Raw genomic sequence first — 15,217 nt, forward strand, 5'->3', positions numbered from 1 at the left:
CAAAAAATACTCAGAAACAAATTTAACCAAAGCATTTAAAGATCTCTATAGTGAAAACTATAAGACATTTACACAAGAAGTTGAATAAGATGTCGAAAAAATAGAATGATATTCCTCATTCATGGATTAGAAGAATCAATATTGTTAAAGTGTCTGTAATACTCAAAGCAATCTACAGATTCAATACAATCTCTATAAAAATACCAATAACATACTTTATGGAAATAGAAAAACATAACCCTAAAATGTACATGGGACCACAAAACACCTGGAATAGTTAAAGTTATCCTGAGCAAAAAGAACAAAACTGGAGAAATCATAATACCTGACTTCAAATTATACCACAGAGATATAATAATCAAAACAGCATGGTACTGGCATAAAAACAGACACATAGACCTGTGGAACAGAAAAGAGAAACCAGAAATAAACCTATGCACCTATAGCTAACTCATTTTTTACAAAGGTGCCAAGAACATACAGTGAGGAAAGGAAAGTCTCTTCAATAAACAATGAGTGGAAAACTGTATATCCATATGTGAAAGAATGACACTAGACCCCTATCTTTTGCCATATGCAAAAACTAAATAAAAATGGATTAAAGACTTAAATCTAAGACCTCAAACTATGAAACTGCTTCAAGAAAACTTTGGAGAAACTCTCAAAGACATTGGTCTGGGCAAAGATTTTTTGAGTAATACCCCACAAGCACAGGTAACCAAAGTAAAAATGGACAAATTGCATCACATCATATTAAAAAGCTCTGCGCATCAAAGGAAACAATCAACAAAGTTACAACCCACAGAATGGGAGAAAATATTTGCAAACCACCCATCTGACAAATGATTAACAACCAGAATATTTAAGGAGGTCAAATAATTCTATAGAAACAAATCTAATAATCTGATTAAAAGATGGGTAAAATATTTAAATAGACATTTCTCAAAAGAAGATATACAAATGACAAACAGTCATGTGAAAGGAGCTCAACATCACTGATCATCAGAGAACTGCATATCGAAACTGCAATACAGTATCATCTCATCCCAGTTAAAATGGCTTATATCCAAAAGTCAGGCAATAATAAATGCTAGTGAGGATGTGCAGATAAAGGAACACTCATACACTATTGGTGGGAATGTAAATTAGTACAACTACTATGAAGAACAGTTTGTAATTTACTCAAGAAACTAAAAATAGAGCTACTGTATTAGTCCATTCTCACGCTGCTATGAAGAAATACCCAAGACTGGGTAATTTATAAGGAAAAGAGGCTTAATTAACTCACAGTTCTGCGTGGCTGGGGAGGTCTCAGGAAACTTACAATATGGCGGAAAGCACCTCTTCACAGGGCAGCAGAAGAGAGAATGAGTGCTAGCCCAGGAAATGCCAGATGCTTATAGAACTATCAGATCTTGTGAGAACTCACTCATTATCATGAGAACAGTATGGGGAAACCACCCCCATGATTCAATTACCTTCCCCTGGGTCCCTCCCATGACATGTGGGGAATATGGGGATTAAAATTCAACATGAGATTTGGGTGGGGACACAGCCAAACCATATAAGCTACCATATGATCCAGCAATTCTACTGCTGGGTATATGCCCCAAAGAAAGGAAATCAATGTATCAAAGAGATATCTGCACTTCCATGTTTGTTGCAGCACTGTTCACAATAGCCAAGATTTCAAAGCAACCTAAGTGTCCATAAACAGATGAATGGATTAGAAAGTGTGGTAATTATCCACCATGTATTACTACTATTCTGCCATAAAAATAATGAGATCCTGTCCTTTGCAACAGCATGGATGACACTGGAGGTCATTATGTTAAATAAAATAAGCCAGGCATAGAAACACAAACATCATGTTCTTACTTATTTGTGGGATCTAAAAATCAAAAACATTGAACTCATGGAGATAGAAAGAAGAAAGATGGTTACTAGAGGCTGGGGAAGGTAGTGGGAGTCAGGGGAAGGTTGGAAAGATTGGTAAATTTTTCAAAAAGTAGAGTAAATAAGATCTACTATTTGACAGCACAGCAGAGTGGCTATAGCCATTAATAATTTAATTGCACATTTTTAAATAACTATAGAGTATAATTGGATTGTAACACAAAGGATAAATGCTTGACAGGATGGATACCCCATTTTCCATGATGGAATTATTATACATTGCATACCTGTATCAAAATGTCTCATACACCCCATAAATATATACACCTACTATATACTCACAAAAAATAAAAATTAAAAATAAAAAAAAAATTGATGGGGAGGAATCATTGTATGTTGTTCATTTATTCATTCACATGAACACTCAATGCCTTCCATAAGCCAGACACCGTGTTAGTCATTGGGAACAATTATCGAATTTTGTCCATTTATTCATTCGTTCATCTGGACATGGAGTGCCTTCCATGGACCAGGCACCATGCTAGTCATTGGGAACAGTTATTGCATTTTGTCCATTTATGTATTCATTCACATAAACACTGGGTGCTTTCCATAGGCCAGGCATTATGCTAGTCACTGGGAACAATTACTGCATTTTGTCCATTTATTCATTCACATGAACACTGAGTGTCTTCCATAGGCCAGGTACCATGCTAGTCACTGGGAACAATTATTGCATTTAATCCATTTATTCATTCCCATGAACACTGACTGCCTTCCATAGATCAGACACCATGCTAGCTATTGAGAACATGATGCAGAGCAAAAACTGGGCTCTTGCCTCCTGGGGTACACAATAAAATAAGAGGAACAGGCATTAATCACATAATTGCACTTTTTTCTTTTATTTATTCAAAAGCCATTTACTTAGTAGCTTTGAGCATTTTCTTCATACTAAATTCTATGGCCTACTATTGCAGTTTTGGGGCTATGCTGATGAAAAATTGAAAGACGCTCTCAGTCACAGGTGAGTAGAATGGTTTCCTCTCACTTATTTAATGTTCATTTGCCTAATGTTCAATTAAATTTATTGTTCAAAATGCATGTTTTGGCATTACTCAGACCTGGGTTTTAATTCAGATTCTGCTGCTTACACTCACCCAGCCTTCTTCCTTACCCAACTTCTCTACTTAATGTGTTTCGTTTCATGCCACCCTCCTCATCTTTCACTACATTTTAGTCATGCTGGCACTAACCCTTTTCAGTTCCTGATGAAGCCCTTGTAATACTCAGGAGCCTCAAGATTATGTCCCTGTGTAAGTGTGTCTTTCAAATAAGCGTCATCCAACAAACAATAATAATTGAAAAATAATTTCATTAAATTTACAAAAACTATCAAAAGATCAATTCCGTTGATAATTATTGGCAAAACTTGAAAAACTGTTTTCGATATGTTCCTACACACAAGCACCCACGAACCCCTAGAGATAATTCCTGCAGATTTATCTTTTCTGTTATTCAGAACTCCACCCCAAGCCCCCCTAACCCAGTCTACTCATGTTTTGTGTTACTGCTTCTTTGCCCAAACACTGGTGATGAATTATTTTCCTCTTTGCTAATAGCATCACTTTTTGAGTGAAAAACAAAACAGGGACTCTCTGGGCTTCTTCCCTCATCCACTCACTGTTACTGCCTCACAGTAGTCAAGAAGTTCAGCTTGCAGAGACTACTTCCCTTTGATTCTTTTCTCTTTTGTAAGGGGGAAGTGTCCAATTGTTCACCTTTTATTCTTTTACTTCTGTCACACTCATGTGGTCACAGCTCTTTGATGGTTGCACTTTGTTCTTTCCACCTAGAAGTCACACCCATTGTCTTCACCTTCACAGTTCTAATTATGCTGCAAGACAGATCCCCAATGGAAATGAGATGTGATCTTTTATTTTTTAAAAAGTATTCCTAGAAGCTTCGGCTGGAATTAACTGTTAAAAACTCGTATAGTACTTTGTACTTTTCTTACATAGCACTTAAAACAGTCACATCTGAATTCACCCAAACCCCCTTTTTGGAAAATAGCCTGACCAGGGTCACACATTGACACATTGTACCACTCTAGGGGCCTACAAGTCATTCATAATGTATTCCATGTGAATGGATCTATAGGAAAAAAATGCCGAACCAGTTAAACAGGCAAGGAAGCCTATTCAAGATGATTGTAATAAGAGAAAGAGATTAAACTCAACTCCAATTGAAACAAAAGGCTGGAGAGCTTCTAAGCACTAGGGTGAGCTAGTGGGAAAGTATTGGAGAGTATTAGGGGAAATGGAGATTGGTTAATGTGACTAGGCCATCTGTGTTCGTTAATTGGCACTTATAAAGGCTCCTACCCTCCCACAGAGATAGAGAAATAGGGGCTTCATCTTTCTTGATGATTACCTTTGGAAGAGATAGCTCTCAGGGCTTTGAATAAGACTTTCCTGGGTTGTAGAAGATTTACTTCTGAAAGGAACAGAGAAAGAATTTAAAGGAATTCCAAGTTTTCTAATGCAAATGCTCTGAGAAAGGGAGGTGAGACCTATAGTCATGAAGTAACCTAACTAAAGTTGAGCCAAGCTGAAGGGAATGTGAAGACATCTATCTGGGCCACCTGTGACAGGGAGAAATGTCACAGTGTAACACAATGTCTGACATATAATAGACGCTCAATAAATGTTGAATTTATGTGTGGGTCTATTTACATTAGGGATGGTAATAATACTGCCACCTAATATTTTCAGGAGGTCTATTTGGGTATTCTGTGTAAAGAACTCAGCACAGGGCTTAAATGTTGTTTAAAAACCCTCATAAAATTCACACATATATATAGAAAACATCAAAACAATCTTTAAACAATTAGGTTGAAAGACCTTTTGCAATCTCCTATTCTAAACCCCACTCACTTTCCTTTCCCTACCCTTTCAAAGAGAGATTTACAGATTTACTTTCAGTATGGAGCACATTTTAAATTATCCTGAGAAGAATATTCAGTATATTTCATTCACTAACTGAACAAAGTCATGAAACAAGTCAAAATGCATTATTATCCCAAGTGGGTATTAAGTGGGTAGTGTGTGATGGAAATCTAGATAGTTTTAGAGGAAAAGCAAAAAGTTGTTATTTAATCAAGAAAAGACTGAAGAGCTTTTTTTAAAAAATTGAATTACAGGATTTGTAGTCAAGATTGAAGGCTGAATTGCAGACACGATTTTTTTCATTTAGCAAAATGTTTGATTCATTAGCTCATGAAATGTTAATTACTCATTTATTTTAAATTAGTTTAAACATGAGCTCCCACATGGGCTGACAGTTGTCTAAATTCTACAGCAAGTATTAATATATGCCATGTGTACCCTAGAACATTCCCACCACACTGCTTAGTGAAGGAATCTAAAGATTCCTTTCATTAATTGCCACTAGTCCTACAGGAATTTTTCTGATGCAGTAGGAAGTTGGTTTGTATGACTAGAATCTCACTTTCATAAATATCATTAAAAGTGTATTCTCATATAATGAAGCTGTTGCCACATCCTGTCTAACAGCCACTCTGACACTGCCTTGTAATATGGTCACCACTGAAAGTGACAGTCAGCAGAGTGATTATGAGCCCAGGCTCCAATCTCACTAACAATGTGACTCTGAGCAAGGATTAGCCTTCCCGTGACTCAGTCTCCTTACCTCTAAATAAAGATAATAACAGTAGCAATCTCACAAAAGTACTGGAGAGAGAAAAAGGATACTTACAGCAGTGCCTGGAACATCGTGACAATCCAGAAAATATTACCTATTACTCTGCTCAAGGAAATCTCATATTGAGTAGACCTGTTCTCAGGCCTCGGTGCAGTGAGCAGTAGGACATAGGTTTATTTAGCAAAACGTTGTCCTTTTGAGGACAGACACTCTCATTAAAACTGAATGCTGGCCGGGCGCGGTGGCTCAAGCCTGTAATCCCAGCACTTTGGGAGGCCGAGACGGCGGATCACGAGGTCCAGGAGATCCAGACCCATTCCTGGGCTAACACGGTGAAACCCGCTTCTCTCTAACAAAATACAAAAAACTAGCCGGGGTGACGGTGGCAGGGCGCCTGTAGTGCCCAGCCTATATCGGGAGGTTGAAGCATGGAGAATGCGTAACCCGGGAAGGCGGGTCGCAAGTGGGAGCTTGAGATCCAGCCACTGCCACTCCAGCCCTGGTGCGAGCAGGAGGCGAGACTCCCGTCGCAAAAAAAAACAAAAAAAAAAAAAAAAAAAAAAAAAAAACTGAATGCTGACACTTTTACCAAATAACAGGATGCTAATGTTTCTTCATGGTGTTTCTTCATTGGTTTCTAGGGAGTGTTCGGTTTCTTTTTCAGAAGACATGCTTACATGGAATACTTCTACACTCCTTACTCTCATCCACACACTGCAGAAATCTAGTTCTTGTCCTAATAGCCTCAATGAATTCTCTTTTGATTACTCCAGCACATGGGAAATTCCCCCTCCTATGAATTGTATTATTTGGCTTATTATTTAGGTGGTATGTATGTTGCTTAATTATGTCCTAGCTCATGTGGGCATTTGCTTTGGTTTATCTTAAAGTTGCAGTATTTTAGGATGTACATGTCTTGTGTCTCTGACTGTACTGTGGGCTCCTTGAAAAGTGAGATCAAGTGATAGAGTTTTCTGAGCTACCATACCTGACACAGAGCTGTGCAGGAAATGCTTGGGAAGGAGGGAAAGGAAAAGAGAGAAACAAACTTGAAAACAATCATGTGTGGACTCCTGGCTGGCAAGCAGATGCCTACTTCTGCCCCGGAATTTTTGAGGGTGGCAACTTTCATCAACGTCACAGATAAATAGGAATCACAAAGGAGAGGGAGAAGAAAGATAACTTCTGAGATCAAAAACTATAACAAAGATTTTCCTGTCATGGCATATATTGGGCAAGAATCCAGAGAGTTTTTTAATTAGCCAATTAATTTAATTGATTTACACAAAAGGAAATATATATGTTCACATAAGTTCATATATGTGATCATGTTATGTTTTCATTGTGGGGTAGGATTCATCATTTTTTCATCTTCTGTTTGGCTTTCCTCTCTGATTTTTTTCTCTCTCCTTCCACCTGCAATATAGTCCCTCATACCCACCAATGTAAAGCAAATTCATGGTTATTCACTCAACCCTATGCACATTTATATAGTGAGTGATATATAAAATAAATAAAATTACATCATATTATATATTTTTTTTCTACATTTTCATTTTCTCTTTCAGCTAATAACTCCTGCAATTTCCTTCTTTTCAACTAATATATATTCTTTAGTAAGGGTAAAATTTTATTTTTATATTGGGTTATTCATTTAATTTCCATCTTTTGTCATTGCAAACAGTACCAGAGTAAACATTCCTATCTATCTGACTTCATATATTACTGCTTTCCTTTCTATGGAAAAGATTTCAGCTAATGAGGTTGCTGGGTCAAAAGATTTTTGAAAGTTCAATTTTGATAGCTGCTGCCCAATTACTTTTCCAAACTCTTGTGATGCTTTATATTTCCACCAGTAATCTAAGAAAGCACTCCTTATTATACAACTCCTTCAGGAAAAATGCTATAACTCTTCATCTTAAAAAAATAATTCCCTTTTTAAAGTATCCACTTTATTTTGCTATTCTTTTGGTCGCTAAACTTGTCCCTCTGCACATAGGGCAGCTCTCCATTATACATGTATTTCTAGTCATATATTCTAGTCATATATTTCTCACATTTATTGTCTTTGTGATTTTTAGCTATTATGTTTATAATATGCAAATTTATGGCTAATATAGTTTCTCAAAAAATTGTGCTCTTATTATATTATAATAAATTTTGCACTTTTTTATCCTTTATGATGATGTTAGACTCAAATTGCTAATAACCTAATACTGATTTTCCACTCTTACCTTTTCTTTTAAAATATTTTATTTCTCTTTGTTTGGTATCCTTTTATTTTAATTATTTTCTTTAATTATCCACTTTAAATGTGTTTTTTAAATAGTGTACTGCTAGATTTTGCTTTGTGACCTAACACAATAAAAATAAAATCATTGATGTAGAAAAGAAACCAAAATATTTAAAATATTTTATTCACAGACACATGATTCTAATGGGAACATTTTATTATAGTCGTTTTACTTTCTGAGTCACCTCATAAAATCTTGTTTATTCTACAGAATATACATAATAGTCAACGTGGAAAGGAAAGTAGGAGATTGCAGAAAAAGAGATTTGGGAAAATGGCGATAACAATTGCACCTTTTCCCCCTCCTCTCTCAAGATCAACCTAGCTTCCCCTCCTGCATCAGCCCTCTGCCTGACCCCACAAGCAGCTGTGTGCAAGATGGCCTTGAGTTCTGTGACAAAGTGGCCAGATTTAGGGAATACAAATACAGGATATTTAGTCAGTTAAGTTTAAATTTCAGATAATCAACAAATGCTGTTTTATTTTTTTGGTTTTTTTTTTTTTTTTCACTGTAAGTATGTCCCATACAATATTTGGGACAGACTTACACTAGGTTGGTGCAAAAGTAATTGTGTTTTTATCTCTCTTTTTTTTTTTGAGATGGAGTCTCACTCTGTCACCAGGCTGGACTGCAGTGGCGCTATCTCGGCTCACTGAAACCTCTGCCTCCCAATGGAGGTTGATTATCCTGCCTCAGCCTCTCGAATAGCTGGGATTACAGGTATGCACCACCATGCCCGGCTAATTTTTATATTTTTAGTAGAAACAGGGTTTCACCACGTTGGCCAGAATGGTCTCAATCTCCTGATGTCGTGATCCACCCGCCTCGGCCTCCCAAAGTGCTGCCATTCTTTTAATCGCAAAAATTGCAATTACTTTTGCACCAACCTAATAAAAAATTATCTGAAACTCAAATTTAACTGGGTGTCCTGTATTTCATCAGTACCCTTACTCTAGAATCTCATTACAGATAACTGGAGCAGACCTTTCTTCATGGTGGTCCGGGCAAGGAGCTGGAGACATTATTTGGGAGCCTTAACCTGAAGCCAGAAGTAGCATAGCCTGGGAAGACCCTGACACTCTGAGGTATACAGACAGCACCTCTTCAGGAAGGAGGGAAAGAATACCATTTGACAATAACCCTATGTATAACAAGTTTAACGAATTCCCTGGACCCCAAAATGCCTACAGGAACCAAACGATTTGATCAAGATTTCCATGACACTGACACTGTGAAAACTTAAGAAAACCAGGGAGCAGACAGATTCCCATTAGGGACACCTTCCAGGTACTTCAGGTGCATATGGTCAACAGGCCTGCTTCTGTGTCTGAGATCAGGTTACAGGGGAGAAAAAGCTGTTTGGAAATCTACCAATTGTGAATTGCAACCACACACTCCATCTATTATGCTTCATCTATTACTATACTTGAGTTAAAGACAGAGGGACTAACCATCTATCTCACCATCTAAAAATGTCAGTCAGAATGGATAGAACACATGTAAATGACAACTGAGAGCCCAAATTTAAAACACTAATAACAGAACTTACAAAATTAAAATGTAGCACACTAACATGGTGAACACAATTGTTCACAGTTGAACAATTCAGTGGATGAACTGAAGTTGAAAATGACCCTAGTGAAACCTGCCTCCCATTCAAGTGAGCCTCAGTAGTCTAGAAGGTAGAATAGAAAAAAAAACATTTCAAAGTAGAGGCAAAACGTAGAAAAAAATAATGATGAAAAACTTAATTAATTAATTTATTGTTATTATTATTGAAACTGAGTATTGCTCTATTGCCCAGGCTGGAGTGCAGTGATGCGACCTCAGCTCACTGCAACCTCCGCCTCCTGAGTTCAAGCGATTCTCGTGCCTCAGACTCCCCAGCAGTTGGGATTACAGGAGTCTACCACCGTGCCTGGCTAATTTTTGTATTTTTAGTAGAGTTGGGGTTTCACCATGTTTGCCAGGCTGGTCTGAAACTCCTGACCTCTAGTGATCCACCTGCCTTGACCTCCCAAAGTGCTGGGATTACAAGCATAAGCCACCACACCTGGCTTGGAAAAAGTGAACTTAATATTGAATAATAAGAGTTCTAGAAGATAAAAAGGATGGAGAGGGTGCATTAATTATGTCACAGTAGAGGACATTATCTCTGAACTAAAGAAAACCCTAAGTCTACAGATTGAAAGATTGCACTGGAATTCACACTGAATTGCTAACAAAGAACATTTATCTAGGTATATCATACTATAATTTAAGTAATGGAAAAAATAAGGACATTGTCATTGAATATCTAATTTACATTTCTGGAGGCTAGAAGACAGTGGATTGGCATTTAGCATCAAGACACTGCTGAAAGAAAAGAACTAAAGCTCACAGTAGGTTAGATGTGGCTCTCCTGCTTCATCTGGGTCTTTACCTGCATAGGTTTGTTTGCAAGCCCACATGCTGGGTCATTTACTCAACCAGAGACTTCTGCCTGTGTCTGCCTCAGTGCCCTCTGATAAGATATCTGTTTCTACTACAGCCCCTTGCCTGGGCCATTCTCTAAACTTCAGACTCAAATGGAAGACTTACCTGTGCCTGCATTAAAGCTACTTTGCATGTGATTTCTGTTTGAAATGTGAGAAAAGGTCATCCATGATTCCTCCCATCCCAACCATCCTTAGTTTTCTTCCATATTGTGCTTCAAGCCTCTCTGACCTCAATGTGCCAACACTCACCTATCTTGTACTTCCTAGAAAATAGCCAAATTACTACAGATTAGAGAATATTCCCTCCACTTGGCTCTTGTTTAAGGGACCATTTCTCTGGAAGCTCTATTATGTTAAATGCTGCTGATTTGCCAAAATCATTTGGTTTGGGAGATGATCAAAAACAACCTTACTCCCCAGTGCTTTTCCAGTCTATTACTCCTCTGCTCTCCTTATCATCCCCACTCCCCTGACCTTCAGCCATATGGCTGCACTACCCATATCTCCCACCTGGTCCCTTTCAATTTCTGACCTCCTGATCACTCCCCTCAGATTAGTTGAATATCTTAGCATCTGGCTCACAGTTCTAACTCCAAAAATATTTAAACCTGAAGAGTCATTTCTATAAAAGTATTTTATTCTATTCTGGTAATATTTTCATAGTTTTGCAAAAGACATGAAACTACTTTCAATTATAGCTTCTATGAAAGTAAAAAATTTATTCATCTTCGTTTGACTTTAAATATTGCATCAAAAGCTTAAATAGAAGTACACCTGATGTTCACCTCTCCCTTAATGACTCTAAAGGTAAGAATTTACTGATAGATAAGCATTTATTAATATAAGATAAGAAATAAAAACACAACTTTCTGATGAATACCAGAAGAGACAAAAAGCCTAAGTTCTGGAAGTAAGAGTGCAAACGTTGAGACAATGATGAGTTTGTCATTGAAAGCGTGTAAATGTGAAACTTTCCCTACTGCCAAGCTATTCTGATGGTTTTCTCAGAAGCAGATCTATCTGATCCATTGACTAGTAAAAGGAACCAATGAATTTATGCAGCTTCATCTACTTTATCACTGAATTTTTTTTTTGTGCTTTATCTATTTTTGTTCTTAAACCTGGCTTTGTATCTCTAAGCAGGAATCTAAAACCCTAAAGAATAGCAATATGATTCTCATTTCACTTTTTCATTTCCCTATTTCTATCCATACCTTCAAATCTGACCAATAGGATTTCATAATTTTTGAGATTACAGTTCTACCCACTTCAAGTCCATACTGATTCATTCTCAAGGCTGAAAATAATGGCCAAGTAAGGCGGCTTATGTCTGTAATCCCAGAACTTTGGGAGGCCCAGCCAGGTGGATCACCTGAGGTCAGGACTTCGAGACTAACCCAGTCAACATGGTGAATCCCCATCTCTACTAAAAATACAAAAAAATTTAGCCAGGTATGGTGACACATGCCTATATTCCCAGCTACTTGGGAGGCTGAGGCAGAAGAATCACTTGAGGCCAGGAGGCAGAGGTTGCAGTCAGCTGAGATTGAGCCACTGCACTCCAGCCTGGGTGACAGAGTGAGACTCCATCTCAAATAAATGAAACTAAACTAAACTAAAATAATAACTTTTGATGAAGTTCCAGGTTTGGAGAACAATGGCTGTTGCCTAATTTTAAATAGAATTTAAATTAGAATAGAATTTTAAACACCTTCTTTCTCCCACCCTAAAAATGACTCTCCATTAAAACAACCATAAAAGCAAATTAACCACACAAAACCAATACTTTTAGCATTTTGGGGAGACAGAAAAATGCAACTTTACAATTACCTGAAAATTGGAGGAAAAAAAGCAAAAACAATTTCCAGTGGCTCTCCCACTGCTCACTCTGGGCTACAAATGTGCAGATGTGAGAACAGAGGAGAAAAGACGAACAATTCTCCATGCATAAGAGCAGAGGAGAACAAAGAACTAAGAGGAAGCACAGACAAAATCATACTCAGAAAGAATATGTGCAAAAATAAATGATAATATCCTGAACATGCTTTAGAATGTGGTAGTCCATAGAACTAACCACAGAAAAGGAACCTGAAAGTGTGGAGTACCAGAAGTGGCATCCCTGAAGATGCATCAGTTCTAGAACAGAATCAGATATATAAATAAGGGTGTAGACCTTAAAGACACAGCAAAAGGAAAGTAGGAAATAAGAGGTCAAAATTAAGGATAGTGCGGAAATGAAAAAGTAATAGGATAATCTACTCAAAGATGACAGTCATTCAACAAAAGATGACTGGAAAAATGTTCACAAAGCAGTTCATGGTGAGCATTTCATAAATATTTCTTACATTTAATCTAAAAGTAATCCAAGGATGGGCTCATTAGTAGAATGTATATACATGTATGTATGTAGGTGTGTGTGTGCATGCATTCTAATATATCTATATATACACACACACGAGTGTTTGTGTTTATTTGCAGGTATGCACATGTATTTGTATACATGCTCATATTTCATAGTTCTTTCTCAAACATGAATGAATTGAACTGATAAGAAGCAATGATACTTCAGTAGTAATGAGCACAACTCATGCTCAGACTTTGATCTCTAGTACCATTTTCCACTAAAAAGAAGCAAAATTCCTAAGAGGCTATTTCCAGGGCTAGGGAAGGCTAAGGATAAGATAAGCTAGCAACAACTTTTTATGACAGAAAGTAAAGAACTAATCAAATATACATTTATATGTGAATATATATTCATGTAACTATTTTGTATGTTTGAAAGTATTTCCCAAAATAAGTTTTTAAATTTAAAACAAAAGTCTTTTAAAGTTTGCCAGGGACCTCAACTTCCTATTGGGAAATGGAGTTATGTTTTGTCAAATGCTTGAATAAACTATTCATGCCCCTGATTAGCCTTCAATATCTGCATTGTAAATTGTAGACCTCTTCTAGTCAACTGGAAGAAGAGAAAGAATAGTAACATCGGATATCATATGCTATTTGAGGACTTGCATGTATGATTATAAGGAATACTAATAATTTTTTTTTTTTTTTTTTTTTTTTTTTTTTTTATTTTGAGACGGAGTCTGGCTCTGTCACTCAGGATGGAGTGCAGTGGCCAGATCTCAGCTCACTGCAAGCTCCGCCTCCCGGGTTTACGCCATTCTCCTGGCTCAGCCTCCCGAGTAGATACTGTTCTTTATTGATGTCTCCTTTGCTACCTATTTTGGTCAATGCCACAGCAAGAGCTCTGAGTCTGTAAAAAAGATGACAAAGAGATAGTAAGAAAATGTCATTTACTAGGACCCAGACTGAAAAAAAAATGTTTTCTTCAATATCTTAATCTGAGAGATGTGTATCTAACTGTCTCTTCAGAAATGTCCTTATAGGTCTGAAATCCTTTTTAAAAATCAAGTAGTTTGAATAACTCAGAGCTCAACTGATTCATGTTCTCCTGTTATTTTCATAACCTTTCCTTTAATGACAAACTTGTTTTGTTTTGTTTTGTTTTAGGATTTTTTGGCAAAATAATAAATTGTTTGAAGATTCTTGAAGACATATTTTCAAACCACTCAACACAGCACGCAGCTTTGGTGTGGCTTTATCAGAGTTTTACACATATAAAAGTTATGCATTCTCAGATCTGTATCCCAATGTGTTTTTATCATCAGAACTGCAAGTATTTTGTGTCATGTTATAATGGCAAGAATCATGTAATAGTAAAATAAGAATTTTCCCTTGATAGCAATTTTACTTTATGACTAATCAACTTTTGTATAACATAGTGATTTTAATTAAAATAGGCAGGCATAGTGTAATGTATACATAAAGATCAAATCTAAGGATGCCTTTTGTAATTCTCCTGAGTTGTTCTTTACAACTGCTCTGGTGTTATTTAGTGTTTCCTGTTATCTGATGTGTTTGAACTGCAAGATAACATTGACTTACATGGTTTAGTGCATCTAATAATAAATCACTTTGGAGCCACAATAATTTTAAAGAATCCTGAAGCAATGAAAGATTTCTTCATGGTAAGATGTTTTAGAGTATATTTCCTCTCTATGATGATACAAATGATGACTTGATGGGTGCTGACGAGTTGATGGGTGCAGCACACCAACATGGCACAAGTATACATATGTAACAAACCTGCACGTTATGCACATGTACCCTAGAACTTAAAGTATAATAAAAAAAAAATTGTCTGCTGTTTATTCCCAACAATTTGAAAACACAAATCATAAAAAGCACAGAAACTGCTTCCCTGTTCAACCTCTTCTGGCAACTCTCTGCTAGTTCCCAGGATTTAAACTTCTCATTGCTGAGGAGGTGGTTACCAGTTCAGATATTTATTAATTAAACTATGACTGGAGTTGGCTAAGTTTTGGGGGAAAAAGCTTTTCTTGAGACTTGTTGCAAATATTAGGGGCTAGGACAGAGCATGCTCCCGGTGATTTACAAAATCGAAGATTGCTGACCATCTTAGAAGATAAAAAGCAAAAGCAATTAAAGAAGTTGTCATACGTCATTTTTAAAAGTGACATTTGACAGAGGTGCACATGTTATGAGACTAAGATGTGCTCATTGACTATCAACAATAATGTTTACCTTTTAGACACATTAAAAAAATGCTTTAAAACCAGCTTATACAAACATAGTTAGAAGCATGGTGCTACTAATCTCATACCTTGCCTCAAACTATCACAAGAACAGAAAACCAAACACCGCATGTTCTCACTCATAGGTGGGAACTGAACAATGAGATCACTTGGACTCGGGAAGGGGAACATCACGCACTGGGGCCTATCATGGGGAGGGGGGAGGGAT

General features: G+C 36.9%; 1 long non-coding RNA gene across 1 annotated transcript in view; it reads right to left on the reverse strand.

Annotated features, from left to right (window-relative positions):
* Positions 1-2,870: 2,870 nt before the first annotated feature.
* The window catches only part of LOC108532452 (uncharacterized), a 30,218-nt gene continuing 17,871 nt past the window's right edge, over positions 2,871-15,217 (reverse strand). The window contains exons 2-3 of the long non-coding RNA XR_001886451.1: positions 4,330-4,392; positions 2,871-3,793 (exon numbers count right to left, since the gene is read on the reverse strand). This is a non-coding gene — a long non-coding RNA (uncharacterized LOC108532452). The remainder of the gene's footprint in view (positions 3,794-4,329; positions 4,393-15,217) is intronic.

Source organism: Rhinopithecus bieti, unplaced genomic scaffold, assembly GCF_001698545.2.
Source record: "Rhinopithecus bieti isolate Rb0 unplaced genomic scaffold, ASM169854v2 scaffold_8307, whole genome shotgun sequence".
Classification (NCBI taxonomy): Eukaryota; Metazoa; Chordata; class Mammalia; order Primates; family Cercopithecidae; genus Rhinopithecus; species Rhinopithecus bieti.